The 16629-nt window shown below is 45.0% G+C and overlaps 1 long non-coding RNA gene across 2 annotated transcripts in view; it reads left to right on the top strand.

Moving 5' to 3' along the window:
* The first annotated feature begins 5563 nt into the window (after positions 1–5563).
* The window catches only part of LOC144167355 (uncharacterized), a 34882-nt gene continuing 23816 nt past the window's right edge, over positions 5564–16629 (top strand). The window contains exons 1-4 of one of the 2 annotated variants that reach the window (XR_013321965.1): positions 5564–5670; positions 8835–8859; positions 10176–10255; positions 15083–15215. This is a non-coding gene — a long non-coding RNA (uncharacterized LOC144167355). The remainder of the gene's footprint in view (positions 5671–8834; positions 8860–10175; positions 10256–15082; positions 15216–16629) is intronic. The other variant, XR_013321964.1, reaches the window with a different exon arrangement.

Consider the following 16629-nt stretch of genomic DNA (forward strand, 5'->3'; position numbering starts at 1 on the left):
TCGAGTGCCCGGTGCCTATAGCGGCCCAATTTTACAACCAATAAGGTGGCGAGCTTCTAAGCGTGGCCAACTAAGGTGCCACCAGCGGCTGTGACATGGCCTTCTTGGCGATGCCAGTGCGTGAACTTACCGTGACGCTGGGTAATACGTCGGTTGTAATAAAGCACCTAAAAGGTTGAGCTGTTTAAAAGCTGTTCTGTAATCTTTACAAAGCAGTCTTGTCTATCCTTCGGTTGCATATCACAGTAGCAACGTCGACCTTTAATTTTCCCCTAATAAAAAATCTGGTGTGTTCTGTTTTGTTGTGCGAACGTCCAAGTTGTAAGATAAATGTTACACGCATTTCACTTCAATTTTATCGCCATGATCATGTCTTCTGGGTAGCTTAAATAGGAAAGAAATGCTTTTGAATCTCTTGCCTAGAGAGGCCTGAGGACTGCACTATAGAACAACAACTGCACTGTCGTTTGATGGGAGCGGACTTCACTGCAGCTAAAAGGTTTTGTGCTTCAAAGAAACAAATTACTTCGGAGCTAGGTGAGTAAGCGCCGTAAATCGGCAATCGCCTCCCCCTTTGTTGATTTGGTCATTATGCATCAATAAATAAATGAATCAATCAACCAATCAACTATATTAGTTCAACACCAATACGTCCTGTTACAGAAGGCCTAATTATGCCTGACAAGTTCCTTCCCCGTCACGTCCAACAGCAACCTTTTTGTAGTCATATTTACAGGTTTACAAAGAAAAAGCTGACGTAAGGCAGTAGATCTCAATAAGCACTGCCCAACATATTTTTGAACGTAAACTTTGGTTTCAAGTTTTTTACAGAAGCTATAAATGACCTATTAATGATGGAATGCGCTGTTACGCGCAAGCTCTGCGTAGATTAAGACATACAGCCAAATAAAATATTACAAGGACAACAACGGTTTCGGTCTCCTAACAGTAAAATAGGAAAGAAGCATTCAAATACGCACAAGCCCAGGTGAACCAGTAAGGACCGCAGATACCTCAAATGACACCGTTTTTAAAGCGATACGAAAGCCTGAATATATGCAATGTTTATTTTAACTAAACACTCACGCATTTCGTTGGTCTCTGAGCTTTTGTTCGACGGGGAACGATGGCGTGTTTCCTTCTGACGTTTTTCTCATAGTTTTTTTCTGACCTTAAGGTGAAGGTCAGAAATTATCGCGAGTAAAGTCAGGCCCGATCTCACTCAATCGCCGATCGGCATCATTTTCTTGAAAATCTGTTCCCATTAACTGCCCTTTGTGAACAATGATTTAACGCGTCGACGATACACAGGCGAAGAAGCGCGCTGGAGTGGAGGACTCCGGATTACCTTTGACCGCTTGAGCATCTTCAACATGCGCCGAAACATCGAACACATGAAGAGCGAAACCGCCCATGTTCGAGATTTTGGCGCACGTTGAAGATGCCCAGGTGATAAAAATTAACCCAGAGCTTTCCACTGCAGCGCACCTCCTCGCCTGTGTAGCATCTGCGCTTTAAACCATATAATCAATCAGTCAGTCAAGGTTGGAAGCCAATACGAAGCTCTCAATTTGGAAGCCCTCATTCGAAGCCCTGAAAACATTTCCGAGTAAGTGCTCCAACCGTTTAAAAAGTACAGAACACTCATGTGAAATCGGCAAGCGCTGAAGTTTGCCGCCGCAGCACCAGCGGCTACCCGATCGTGCTTTAAATCTGACTTATGCCGCTTTCTTTCTCATCTAAAAAATACATATATGCACTCAGTGTAGGTAGGTACAGTAGACTCTCGCGTTCACCAGCATAAACCTTTCCCCAGCAGCATGAAAATTTTAAATAAATCGAAACTGAAATTAAGTTGTACTCTTGTGGTGTAGTCAGCGATTAGATAATCTTTGCTAGGTCAGCTTGCAAAGCTCATTATCAGATAAATGTTAAATAAAAGTAAAAGGGAGGTAAATGTCACCTTTGTTGATTTTGAAGGCGCATACTCCGCCAAAGTGGCCGCATTGTTTGATTTTTCTGTTACTATTTTGTACATCCGTTTTGGTTGAAGAACAACTATGCGTTCCCACACAAGAGGAATGTTTTGATAAGCCCCACCAACTTTCTTTTAACGTACGTTTGCGATTCGTGATGTCCCAAAACTCTAGTGCGTGAAAATGTATGAAAGGCGATAACTGTTTCCCGCTTTTGTCCTTGTATGGAATAAGTAGTAGCAGCTGCCGCTGCGGCGAGGGGTGTATTTGTATTCTGGACACTCGAATTTGCCCATATAGGCCAACTTGCTTTTACTCTTTTTTGTGTTTTTGATTTTGTGCCAGCGCACATCCGAAACTCGGCAAGCAAATGTACAAATTCACCAAATTATAAGACCACGGCACGGGTACCCCCGTGATATGTAGGATTTCTACTGTCCAGAACAGTGACACTCACCTGCCGTAACAAGTCCGAATTTCGGTAGCCTCCGTGTTTCGGTACGGAATCTATAGGATCGGTCAACGTCACATGTATAAATAACACTGCCTGTCGCGTCAGCCACTTTCCAATGGGAGCCGTACGGACGCATTTGGCGTGTCCGTAGGAGCGCGCCACACGACGGATCAGCGGAGAAACTATGCGTCCTACGGGCCCTAATATTGAGGAACGCCACCACTTTGCCACGTCTGTACGAACCTTGTGAATCGTTTCGGGTAGTTTCTATGAAGCGACGCTGCCCGGTGCACAGTACTGAGGCCGGCAGCAGGTGGAAAGGCTAACGAGCGGGTAGTGCGGGAAAGAGCCACAAGAAATGTTTGTTCGTCCGTTTTCAGCTGCCGATATAGGCAATGTTATAGGTGCGTTGGCTTGGTCAACATATAAACCATGTTCTCTGTATGCTCCTGTGTGTATATGTTGGACTGCATAATATATACACAGTACAACTACGATTATACGGCTTTCTCGGGACCGAGAAAAAGCGTCGTAAGACGCCGTGGACGTAAAATCTCAAAACTTACTCCTATAAATACTGCTTCGCGCGGCAGATTGGCAAGAAATTGCAATGTGTACTACAAATTAATGCTTTGGATTTCTCGCAAAACAAAATCAATAAAAACATGAATGATACAAAAGTGATGCAGTGAAGGAGCTAATCGCGTTGTATTAAAGCAAACCTTGCACTTCAGTCCACTGCCGTGATTTTTGCCAGCCAGTGCGAATCATGGCGCACGCGATCACGACCAACACATGTGGAAGCCGTAGCCTGTCAGCGTAACCTCGAGGGCAATTCACTGCTTAGTCGGAGAAATGAACACCTGCACACATCCCCTGTGAATTCTGCGCAATAAGAGAAGAAGAGACGCCAGGGAGGAGCGGGGGAAAGCGATTATGCAGACGAACGGGCGGCTGCTGGAGGAAAGAGAAACGAAGCGTAAGACGGAAAAGGAAGCTATGCCACCGAAAAATCATTGAGTGGGCGTGAGGTCCGCGGAAGAGGCCCGCGGCACTTTCATTTCTTCCGCCGATCGGTCGCGCGCTTCGCCTGGGTTGTCGGATACCGTCCGTGAGGCATGAAATCGCATCGAATAACCGGGGTTTTATGGCATTGTCTATACGGGGACTTCGCGGGGGCTGGACATGTTTGTCGTAAAATCCTGGGCATACAACTGAAGTTCACTGAACTTGATCTGCCGTTATTATGTATCGCATCAAATAATAAAGGAAGCTCACATAACGCGTAAGACTTGAACGCAGCCAAGCTGTACGCAACTTTCACGACCATCACGACGATTGCAGCCAAGTTGCTTCTTTTTTGCTGCCGCAACGACCTTTACACCATCATTGTTGCTACAAGCATCAGCTTCCTTCATTTTTTAAGTGGTACTCATTAGATATCATAAGCGGCGCACGCCGTGAGGTGACTTTCTCGTTCCGAGCAAGTGTTGCCACGAATACGGCAAACGCTGTAGTTTTTTTTTCAATCTTGGCCAATCTCTCTAAGTGGGTATGCTTGGTTTGACGAACGTGCGCCAGGGACGCTGGGTGGTCGCGGAAAGGCACGCACACAGAAGCGCTGGGGATTTTCTTGGTTGTCATAAACTGCAGGGCGGTCGCTGCAATCTTGCACAATCCTCCAAAGTGGGTATTTTGGCTTGACCAAAGTGCGGCGGGGACGCTGGGCGGTCGTCGCGTGGCACGCACACACGAGCGCTCGGCATTTCCTTGTTTTTTTAAGTGCCAGGCGGTAGCCGCAAGCCACGCGCTCTCGTGCACGCGCTCACGTGCAGTCGGCATTTTCATGGCATTTTTAAGTGCGCATACGCACACTAAAAATTTGATGAACACCTTCGCTGTTAGCAAACAGCCCGGTTGATGAACCAGGAAAATCGCAGCGAAATTTTCACTTGGCGATAACTATCTGTCGCCGTAGTTACCCAAAGAAGCCAAAAGTAAGCAATTTTGAATGCGCTATTGCGTAATTTAGGTTTGCATTGCCAGATTTTATTGATGAGCGCTCAGGGAAGCTTAACGTTCAAGCATTTTTAAAATGATTAAAATTTCCTTGAATTTTTCTCAAGTGGAACCAACTGTCAAACTTCTGGGGTTCCTATCTTTGAAGGATGCCTCTACACAGTAGCCCCAATTCATGTCGGTCATACACGTCGAGATGCGACATTAGAACATTGTTATGGTCAAAGGTTTTTGCTCCTGTATGGTTACTATCTGCCCCGCACACCTACCTTCCCTGCTCGCTCTTCTCCTCCGACCACTGTACCAGCATGCTCGAAGCACGGACTCATTCAACAGCTGATTCGCGAAGTTTAAAGGGCCTGTGTGGGCATTGCAGCCAAGCGGCTCCTTGACAAGAAAGCTCTCCTAAAACGGGGGCAAAGAAACATTATAGCTCAGTCTAGTACCGAATTCAATAAAATTTATTCCACTTCCTTACATCTCAACGTTTACCGATGTATGTAGTATCACCTCGTTCGAACCATTTATTGTATGTGTTCTTTTTTTCATTTCTGAACAGGTTTTTTTCAATGCTTTCGTGTGGATCATTATTAGTTCTTACGAGATGACATAATATTACAAACGCCTTTTTTCGAAGAACTGCTAGAAAAGTTTCGAATATTTTTTTTTGCACTTTAGCCACGCGTTGCCACAACATTTCGAGAAACCTCTTACAATAAAGCGCCTGAGTCAGATGTTTCGATGACGATGATTCTGCGATGGTTGTTGTAAGATAGAGTCAACCAGCGGATTTCTGACTTTCGGATATCAAAAGGGCAGGAGTTGTTCATTTTAAGGTTACACTACGACGGAGCTCTGACATATGAACACGTTAGTGCGTGTCAATTACACTTGCACTTATTATTTTTGCTACAGATTTTTGTTGACTGGCACAGTACGAAGAGCACTTTTTTAGACCTTCTTACAAAAGCTGTCAGCATTTAAGTGAAGTCACAGCCAATCTTCCAGAAACTTTCAACAAACCACACGGCTTATTTAAAAGGCACTATATGTTTCTGAAAAAAAAATAAATTGATAAACTTGAAGAGTGAGCAGCCTTTATGCTCACTCCACTGCACGTTTCGCGCTTGTCGTATATTTGCTTTACGAGTGCATATATTACACCCGAAAGAAATGCAAGTCACGACTCAAGTATTTGTCATCATCGCCGTAACCGTTCATGTAAGTCGTGGTATTTCTCTTTTGGTTAATATTCCCATTTAAAAATTTGTGATCGAGAAACAGGGATTGTTTTGAAGAAGCCTACGCTGTTCACAATAACTGGAGATAACCTATGTCAAACTAATGTCTTGGAATTTTTCTTTCCCTCATATCTTTGTTTGATCATGTTACAATACTGAGGTATTTACGAAATCACATTTGAACGAATAGATTCAAGGGATGTTACGCTCTTGGCTCTACTTAATAGCTCTATGAATAATGCCAAAACAGTCTATCAATTCTGTCTGAGCACTTGTTTGTGAATAAATACACACGAAGCCGTAAGCAACAACCCGCATAGGCAAGCCTAGTTACATTACCATCGGCGTTGGTGCCGTTAAGAATGTAGCGGTAGCACATGAGAGATTAATCAGTAGTGACAGTACACTCATGCACACACTAAATGCGAACACAAGCAATGAAACTTCAAACCCAAATCCAGTAATGTTTCATTTTGTGCAATGAACCCTTTATAGTAAAACAATATTGCCCATCCTGAAAATGAAGCTGTGACAGCAAGATAGGAGCTCCACAAACGAAGATGCTGTTCTGGAAATCCCTATTTGTGCATTCGCGTGCCCGAATTATTTGACCGCTCATATAGAGGGCTGAAAAGAAACCCTAGTTAACCACCATGTGTTGTTCTACCTAACTTCGTGTGGTTTGAGGCGCAGTATTAATATTAATCCGTCGCCTGCTGTCGCCTGCGCTACTATAACTTCTGGGGGTATTTGGAGAAATCAAGCGGCAACACTTACGAAAGGTTCCACTAGATCTGTTCTGCATTCTGCTTTGAACACACGTGGAGTCGGCCAACGTGGTTCCATACACGTTGAATCAGGGCGCCGCGATTCACGCACTTCTCCGCAGTACGGCAGCGCTAGCCTCGAGGCACCGGCCTGCAGCTGTGGAACGCGATAAGTTTAAGTTGTCTTGAGCAAACCTTCAACCAGTTTATTTTGGGAAGAGCGCGATGGAAGAGGAACACCGTGAGAGGTGAGCGGGAAAGCGAAAAGAAGCATTTACTTGGCGAATGTCGACAAAGACTATCGCCGTTTCTCGACATTTCCAAAAAACCGGCAAATACGCGGACCAATTTCAAACAACGGGATGGAGCCACAGCTTTCTTATTTTTGAGTTTTTCCACACGCGGAAGGTGTGGTGCAGTTATGCGATCCCGGGATTTCCGTGGGAGTCGCAATGTGGCCATACAGTCACATGTAATTTTTGTCTACGTCGCTCTGTTGTCGGAGACGATCTGCTGGATGCTAGAAATAGACGGCTTGACTGTAAAATTGTTGAACCTTGTGAGGTGTTGCACTATGGAACCTTCTGCCTTCAGGACAGTGTGTGGATCACTTTGTAGTGAAGGGAACACACTGGAAAATGTTTTGTGATCAGTGAGTATTGTGTGCCTTATTTAACGTGTGGAGTCCCCTGATAACTTTCTCAACAATATAGCATCTACACTAAAACTTCCTGTACTATAGTGCATGTTTTGGACATTTATTATATACTTGTGGCCCTTCTATATCTGACCACTTCTGAAAACAAGTGGTAATTTGTCCGGTGTTGTATTTTAGGGAAGTACGAAAGTGCTCATTTTTTTCGTAAGGAGCTAGTATATAGTGTTGGATTGTTTTATAAGTATTATAGTTCGTACTTGGCACCCCCAGTGTTTGTGCATGCAATCACTCCTGGTGGAAGCATGGGCGGTGACAGGTTGTGTTCCGCTTTCATGGGTACTGAAACAGAGGCTATATAAGTAAGCAATAGGCTGTCTAAAGAATGTTTCTCTTTGCTCACTGCGGCATGCGTCTAGCAACCCTTCGTCATCATCTCGTCTCCTCAAGGTGCGTCCCAGCCCTGCTACATCGTCCAGAGCATTAAGCATAAGAAAATGCCAAGATCCGTCAAACACGTTGTGCGTCATGCTGCGGGTACCGGTTAGAATCATTATACCTAAATTTGTAATGCTCGACGTAATGTCAGGCTTGTGCCAGGTGCCTGAAATTTTGTGTAATGGCGTCATTTTCTGAGACGGCTCGCAGGCGCAGCTCGTGGACGCCTCAGTTGCAAGGATAGCCCGTTTCAAGGAATTCTAGACTATTAACGTTTTCATATCAATAACATGCGACGAGCCTTGCAACAAACGAGACGCCGGTTAACTAGATAAGGTGTAACGGATGTGTAGTAAAAGAAACAGGCTGTTACGCGTTACAACCTTCGGAACTACAATATCAGAGATAACAAATATTTTTAGCTCATTTGCCATGCGAGCACGAGCCCCGCCTGATGTAAGCAATACAGTGTTCTTCCACTCTGTGACGAATTATGACCACCGATGCTTACCCCAGTCCAAGGGGCGCTCCAAAGAAAACACTTTTCTGGTTATTTGCGAATAAGCGTACGTCTTAGATAATCAGGTGAATGAAACTTGGAAGGACTAGAATTTTAGTTTCGCAGACATACATAGGGCTGTCCCTTTTCCTTTTGCGTAGTGGGCATCTTACTTTCTGTGTAACACACCAACCCAAACTGAAATTGCCAACCAGCGCAACGGTCATGTTACCGATGAGCACGAGAAGCCTGGACGAGAGTGCGCGCCCTTTCCCGACTGGTTCCAGCAGCACCCCATCTGTGCACTCACACCCCGTCAACCGCTGATGTGGGCGTGCTTATGCGTGAAATGCACCGGCAAAATATCGCTCCAGAAGCCCTTCAAACTAGATGAGAAAACACATAAAAACGTCATAGAAAGAGCTCTTGAAGAAGGAAACAAAACACTAAAACACGAGCGCTTGAGAGCGAAAATTGGCGCCTACGCCGATTTATCCAGGCGTTCTACACGTGGAAACCAAGGCCTATACAACCTCGCTGTAAGAATCACATAGTGGGACGAACAGAGACCACTCGCATTGAGGCAAATGCTAAGGCTGCCTATACTCTACAAATTTTCACGGAGCATTTGCCGCACTCACGTTTTTTTCTAACCAATTGTTGTGATAAAGTGGTGTTTGTTTAGAGCAATTTTACCATCTTAAGACGTTTCTTGTGGAGATACACACCATTCCTAATTATTATTATTCGTTATGCAAAAACATTCTTCACTCTTTCTCTTTTAGGTTTACAGCAGTGAAGAAGAACAAGGTAAGTGCTGTGTTTTGAAGCAAGCGAATGTTCTGACGAAAAAATGGCCATGTATCGGCTCCTTTTGTTCAAAATGTCGACGAAGGACGATAGTCGACTGGCGCCCGTGACAATTAAATGCCTCTCTTTTCTTTCCCACTCACCCCTCGTGCTGTTTCTATTCTATGTCGCTCCTCCCAAGATAACCCGCTATACGTTTGCTCAAGTAAATGTAAATTCTACCGGGTTCCACTGCTCCAGCCTGAGTGCCTGGAGCAGTTCGAGGCGCCCTAATCATGTGTTTATAGAACATTGTTGCCCTCCTCCATGTGTGTTCCAAGCGCAGCGTGCAGGCTGTCTAGTGGAACCCTTCGTTACTGTTGCCGGTTGTTTTCTTAAAATGCCGCCAGGAGCTATAGTGGCGCGGCCGACAGCAGGCAACGTGGTGAGGCGGTGGATGTAGTATTTCATTTGCTAACGCAAAACCCACGGATCCAGGATTTTTTTTAAGTTACACTGCAAATGCCACTTAGGTATTGATTTTCTGCATTGTATTTGCGTAATGTCTTGTGCCTGTTCAACAATGTTGACAAGTATGAACATTGCCACCGGAACTAAACTATTAGATCTGGCTCTGGGTATATAAACCTATTGCGGAAATTCTGATTCGCTTTGGCCGGGTGGTTAAATCGAGTCATAGACAGACAGACATACAGACAGACCAAAATTTCTATATTTAAGTACCTAAAGAAAGACTATCGTCTTTAAAACACCAATAAGTGTTTCATTCGTACACCTTGAAAACAGCACTGACATCTCATCCCAATTATAACTGACACTATGGCTGAACCTGTTGCGTACGTTTTACTGCGACTTTGGAAGCCCACAATACGGCGATTCTCGCGCGGCACTTCGAGCTCATACTAAACTTTCTTTGCGATCTAACCAGCTTCGTGGTGGCGCTTGCTCACTTTAGACAGCAGCTAATGACTGTCATTTCCTTTGTTGTTTACGAGTATCGTCACTTGGACGCCATCATGTGACGCCCCCGATAGCGGGATAGCTTAACCCTACCAACTAGATGCCCAAGCAGCAGAAAGTGCCAAGCTCAAGCATGACAAATCATCAGTGGCTTCTGGGTCGGAGCTTGGTCAATGTGTGCCTTTATATTCCGTTGTACTGCAGTTTAACCGTCATGCCTCGTGTTTGCCAAACGCTACTTCCATCTCTGAAAATGTGCAGTTTGCACCCCCTTTTTTTCCAGTAACGTGAGTGTAATGTTTTATACCCATATTTCGTCTACTTTCTTAATGCTTTTCCCTCCTATACCCCAACAGGGGCCTTAAAGGAAACATTATAATAAGAGGGTTATGGCCAAACCTGGCACGCATCACACAAACGCACCACATAAAAAAAGGTATGCTGTGTGTAAGCGTGCCCCCGATTGCTCTGCATAGCAGTGAACTTTCATTTTGGAACGGCTGTACAAATTCAACGAGCAATTTCAACGCCTTGTAGATTCTGAGGTTTAAGTGCTCTAGACGATGTCTTCGGTGGACGTTTATGTGGGTGCTGGTATTAGTATTTATGAGTTTGTCTCTCAGTAAGCTTCGAATGCGAGTTCCGCGTCGTCTTGTTCTATCCCTTTCTCATTTTCCTGTCTTCTGTGCTGCATCTCAATATATAATGATGATGATTGATGATTTCTATTGGTTTCCCCTTTGTATCGGGGTGATGACATGTCATCTTACCAAAAAGCAATAATATACCTATGTTTTACACTCTTGGTTCAATACTAGCGCTGCTTAGGGCAGGCACAAAAAGCTTATTAGGCACAAAATACTTTTTTTTTCTGTTACAGGTGCTAACTGTCTTAGGCAACATTCCCCTCTCTGCTTTTCGTCCACCAGCATTCTAATCTTCTTTTGGTCCCCTAAACAGCATTGAAGTTAACTTCCTTTGTGATACCCTTAAATCCTAGCGCATCTGGAAGCCGAATATTACCCTCGTGTAGATTTAGATGGATACCCTCACATTCTAACACTATGGGCCGCATAGCTTCTGTTTCTTTTCCGCAGACCACGCATACCCCATCATTTTGTGAATACTTCCCCACAAATCTTTATGTTCGCAGGCAACCTGCTCTAGCCTCAAAGAGCAAAGCGCTGCCCTGTGAATTATCGTAGAAAATTTCCTTTCTGATGTTCAATTTCTTGGCCCTGTACATCTCTGACGACGTTTTAGCTTCCATTTTTTACCTCCATTTATTTGTTTCAATCTGCCTTGCCTCTCTTTTCGTTACCTTGGCTGTTTTAGATTATTCACTGTTCTTTCCGTATTTCATCGCTTGCCTTCTAGTCTTCCTTAACCACTGCGTGTCCACGCTTTCCAAGTATAGGTACCTAAAAACCTTAGCTGCCCACCGTTGTTGATCCGTTGCTCTCAACCTCATTCCAAAGCATATTTTACTCTGAGCGTCTCTAACTTCAAACGACGCCCAGCCCCTATCTCCCTGAACTGCTTCGTTAGCTGTTTTTCCATGCGCGCCTAAGGCCAAACGTCCTACCGTTCTCTGGTTCACTTCAAGGCCTAATAGAACATCTGATTTTAAGCAGAGTACAGCATTCGCAAGCGTGAGACCTGGAACCATTACTCATTTCCACATTCCTCTTACTACTTCATATTTTTTATACCCCCACACCACTCAATGCTTGATAATAGCCGCAGTTCGCTTTCCCTTAACCTTACGTTGCTCCTCGTGAGTTCTTAAGTAGTAACCCCCTTCGTTTATCCACACTCCCAAATATTTATATTTCTTCACTCCGTGTAATTCGTCTTGCTGGATATGCACTACGTCAATGGTAGCATCATTGAAAACCATTATTCCTGATTTTTCTGCACTAAAATTTAATCCGAGGTCGGTGGCTTCCTGACCGCTAATATTTATTAGCCGTTGCATATTGGTTTGGTTATCAGCTAAATGAACGATGTCGTCTGCGTATAACATTCCTGGAATATACTGTTGCACCACTTCACCTTGTAGCATATGGGTTAGGCTAAACCCTACTTGACTTTCTTCCAGTTTCTTTTCTAACCCTGCCATGTAAAGCATAAACAGTATTGGGCTCAAAGGGCATCCCTGTTTCAGTCCCCCATGGATTTTGACCTGCTGGGCGCATTTCTGTCCTTCCCACGTAAGGTGCAGTCTATTGTCTTTATAGATTGCCCTAAGGAACTGTATTAACTCGTCATCTAATCCCTGAAGTTTCAGCATCCTCCACAGCCGTTCTCTGTTTACGTTGTCATATGCCCCTTTAATGTCCAAGAACGTAATCCATAATGGTCTATTCTGTGCTTTCGCAATTTCAATGCATTCCGTTACCACGGACAAATTGTCATCCAGTCGTCTGTTTTGTTTAAATCCATTCTCTAGTTTCCCAAGTATTTCATTTTCTTCCATCTATGCTTGAATTTCTCATTTTATTGCCTGCAGAACGAATCTATACACCACTGACGTTACTTTGAGTGGTCTGTATGAATCAATACTGGCTTTGTCTCCTCTGCCTTTATATATTAAATTCATCCTAATTTCTATCCAGTCCTCTGGTATTTGTTTGGTTTCTATCACCTTATCGATTGCCCTCATGAACGATTTTTAAATGCGGAGCATTTCTTTAACTTACGATGTCACCCGGGGTTGTTGGCGTGCCTCGGCGTCCTCAACAGCCATGCCAGGTGCGCCCTCTCCCCCACTCCTCCTCTCCCGCATCACGCTACCCTCCTCGCTCTCAACAACAGGTCCGCACCCCTCCCCCTACACTATATAAAAAAATAATACTTACCGGCGCCTGGTTTCGATCCCACGACCCTGCGGGTGGAGCGCAAGGTACATGGTGCTCTACCCACTGCGCCACAAAGCCGACACAGAATGGAAGGCTACGAACGCGCCTTATATCCTTGACTCATTCAAACTACGTCAAGAAGCTGCTGATACAACGCATTCACTACCACCAACTCCCCAAACACTAAACGTTAACGCAATACACCCACCCCCTATGCGGCGCATTTACTCGAGTCCCCCTCGCGGGGAGATGGGCCCGTTTTCTTTTTACTTTTAGGTCCAAGCAAGTTTATCCGTTGCATTGGTTGCCCGCTGCTGTCTGGGGGGAAACCTTTTGCTCTGCTTTTTTCCAATGAAGGTTGCTTAAACTTATTTGCCTTCCCGAAGTTTTCTGCGGCGCTGATGTTATCGGTGCAGGCTTCCCTATCAGCATTGCCCTAAACTTATCACTAATCACTCGATGAATGTGCGCCAACGCGTGCTCTCCTTCTAAATGTTTCCCTTCCTCATCAATCAGGAATTTTTGATGGATATTCTTTTTTGAGCTTAGTAATTTTACATGGTTTCAAAACTTCTTGGATGCGCTTTTGTCCTTCTTCCGTAGTTCTGCTATCCATTGTTCGCTTTTCTGCTTGATCTTTGCTTCACCATTTTCTGCACTTCTAGTTTTTTCCCATGGTACATATCTCACTTCTCCTTCACTACCTCCGGTTTCATACCAGTTCTTTTTGCTTCTCTATGTTCTCTCGACGCCTTGTTGTCTAGGCCTGGCTGCCTCCCAGCATTGATTGTGCATGTGTCCTCTGCTTCCCCTATGTCTCCTAGTTTGCCTTCCTCTGCCGCGCCGGTCCCCCTAAAAAAGCTACCGCTCTCCCACATAAGCGCCACTCCACCTTGTTTCCTAGCCTGGGGCTGAAGTGAATCCCGTCCCCCTGGAAAGCTTGCCTATGCCCAATGCTGCCCTCTACCCTGTTCACGTCTATCACTTCACGTCTATCCCCGCTCGTCGCGTTCGTTACTTAGCCCTGCCTCCAATTCCGCAACCCGCTTAGCTAACCCCGAGTTAACCGCTTTAACGCGTTCTAGCCGCGACACCACTAAGCATAACCAACACGCACCTGCCTCTTCGTCTGCCTCGCCGCCATCCCGCTGAAACTTTTCTGGGTCTACCTGCCACGGACAGCTACCACACTGTACCAGCTTTCTACGCGTCATGAAGGCAAAAAAAGCCGACCCAACGAGAAAGAACCCTCCAGGCAAATACTCAGCTTCGGCTGTCCTCCGCTGCCTATGCCGTTCGCTTTCGTTCACTGTAGAAACACGCTGTTGTCGGAGCACCAGAAAAGCACGTCCGCACTGGTCAACTGCGCACCGCTGTGCCTTCGTCCGACCTGTATATATGTCCGACCTGTTTCGATTCGCTGAAATGTCGATTCCTGTATGAACACTTGTGTCAATACCTTAGTAGCAGACAACGGTAGAGACGAGTTTTACAACGAACAACACCGCCGACAACGGCACCAAGCAGGGGAACCACACAACACAAGCGAAATAATTGAGATGCTGCCAAAACTGCATAATCACATCAGAGGGATACTACTCGCAGCTGCCACCGTGATGATACTCGTCATCCACCTGCGTTAGCTTACGCTGTCTAGGGATGATGGTATTGGCGCATCACCAATACAATTGTCATCATAGTGCAGCCTGCTAGATTCCGCCGTTACGAGCTTGGGTTGTCCCCTTCCCGGAGCGTTCTTCCCAACAGGTCGTGTGCAAAGGTTGTGCCCTTCATTGGTAGACATGAGCAGTTGACAAAATACTGATGTTCGACCAAGCATTACTACATCTATTGTTTATTAAAACCGCTAAAGGTGTCCGGAATAACTAGTGGCAAGAAGTTGTAACCATTCCGTAGTAACCCCATTAAGCGCTTTACTCAATCACCTAAATACCGAACCTCATCAAATGCTAGTGTTAATGCATCTTTTCCATTCTTATCACCTCCTCTGATAAAAAATGCCTGCGCTATTGAACGCTCAAGCATGGCTGCCTGCCTTTCCACCCTCGATCTGCTAGTGCGTCTGAGTATCCATTTGCCGGTTCGTTTGTTTATCCATCGGTCAGGACGTAAGACTGTTTCGGCTGTCTCGTATCAATCCCTGATGCGGCGGGCAGGAGGCCACACCCTAGAACGTGACAACGAAAGCAATTTGTGCTGTTTTCTACCAGCCAAATGAGACAAATAAAAAATCTTCTTCCTTTTCGTTATGAATTTTCAGGGCCGTGCTTTTCCAGATTATGAAAAAAAAACATATTTAATGGGCAAGTGTTGTGCATGCGAGTTGTTCACACGGCTTTCGAGAATAATCAATTTTGAAATTTTTTTTCTCGCCTTCACAGGAGCTGAAGTAGAGAAGTACATCGCCGAGCTTGTGAAAAAGTTTGGTCATCAAAAAGCACGTGAGGCTAACAGGGAGCTAACTTGCGCAAGTTTTGATGGCAATCCTCCCGAGAGGACATTAGAAACACGCAGGTGGGAATTTTTGGCTTCCAGATTTTGAGACACGTCTTTTTTTGTTATACTCTAAAGGGCGGTGCCAGCTGCACCGCTGTCCATATGCCCTTTCCGGAACATGCCGCATAAAATTCACTATTTCCCCATTTGCATTGACGGCGCAAAAGCTGAATTTGGTTGATTTATTTGATTTGATTGTTGGGTTTAACACGCTGACGCGACGCAGGCGATGTTGCGCGCCGTAGTGGAAGGCTCCGGATTAATTTTCACCACCTTGAGATCTTTCACTGGCGCGGAAATCTCGTACACACAGGCGTATTTGCATTTCGCCTTCATCAGAAAAGTGGTCGCCGAACGCAATTGCGTTACTACAGCTGGAATACACATGCTTCGAATACCGCATTCTATACGTTTTGGAGAAAATAGGTTCATATATTTCGTTTATTTACTACCGCGGCCTCCACATAACACCTTAGCAGTGGAGACTATGGCTGATATTTTGCTTAGAATACGCCTCAATCCTAGCATTCGAATGAAAATCGACTGTCAAAAACGCCACGTTTTCTACCAGATGCGAGATTACACCGTTAGACCACCTGTATCGCTGCAACAAGGCATATTAAAATGTACTACGAAATAAGGCACCTAAAAAAATGAAGGAAACTTAACACTAACTCGTAACACTTGAAGATAACGAAGCTTTACACAACCTTCATGACCATTACGGCAGGTTAAGTCCCCGATTGCAGCTGACTTGCAAGCTCGTTGCTGCAGCGACATTTGCTTCATCTTTGTTGATAAAAGTGTTAGCTTTCTTCATTTTCATAAGTTATAATCATTGGTCATTAAACGATGTGTGTGCTACGTTGTGTGTGGTTGGGTGGAACGTTTCACCACACTGACACAGTTGAGTTAAAGGTGCGTTTATAAATCTTCATCGAGTATAGCTTCATTTAAACTAATTCTTCGTCTCCCTCGGTGACCATTTACATTGCCTGTAGTGGCAGTGGTTATACAGCCGATGTTGCAAGGACATCGTCGTGTCGTGTACTTTTACATGAGGACGTCATCTTCAGTTTCAGTAGTAGTGCCTTGTCAGCACTATGGTAGACCGGCAGCGGCTGACACAATTGAGAAATACCGAAGTTTGCATAGACCAGACATATAAAAGTTCCATGAACCGTAGTAGGAATATTACCCGAATTCTTGTTAAAGCAACTAATACTCAACGTGTCCATCATGTAGTCATCCAGCCACGTGTCCCGCTTTCCGTTCACGTTAAACTGTCCCATCAACAAAACGGGTCCACATTCCTGTTCGTGCGTGTGCCTGATTTTGAATCCGACGAATTTTTGCGAGCGAAGCTCTTCAACAAGTCGCAATTTTTTGTGTCCGCGGAACGACGCGGCTGCGGAGAAACGAAACTGTCGGG

This window comes from Haemaphysalis longicornis, unplaced genomic scaffold (genome assembly GCF_048455015.1).
Source record: "Haemaphysalis longicornis isolate Haplotype H1 unplaced genomic scaffold, Haemaphysalis longicornis Haplotype H1 scaffold_2, whole genome shotgun sequence".
NCBI classification, from domain to species: domain Eukaryota; kingdom Metazoa; phylum Arthropoda; class Arachnida; order Ixodida; family Ixodidae; genus Haemaphysalis; species Haemaphysalis longicornis.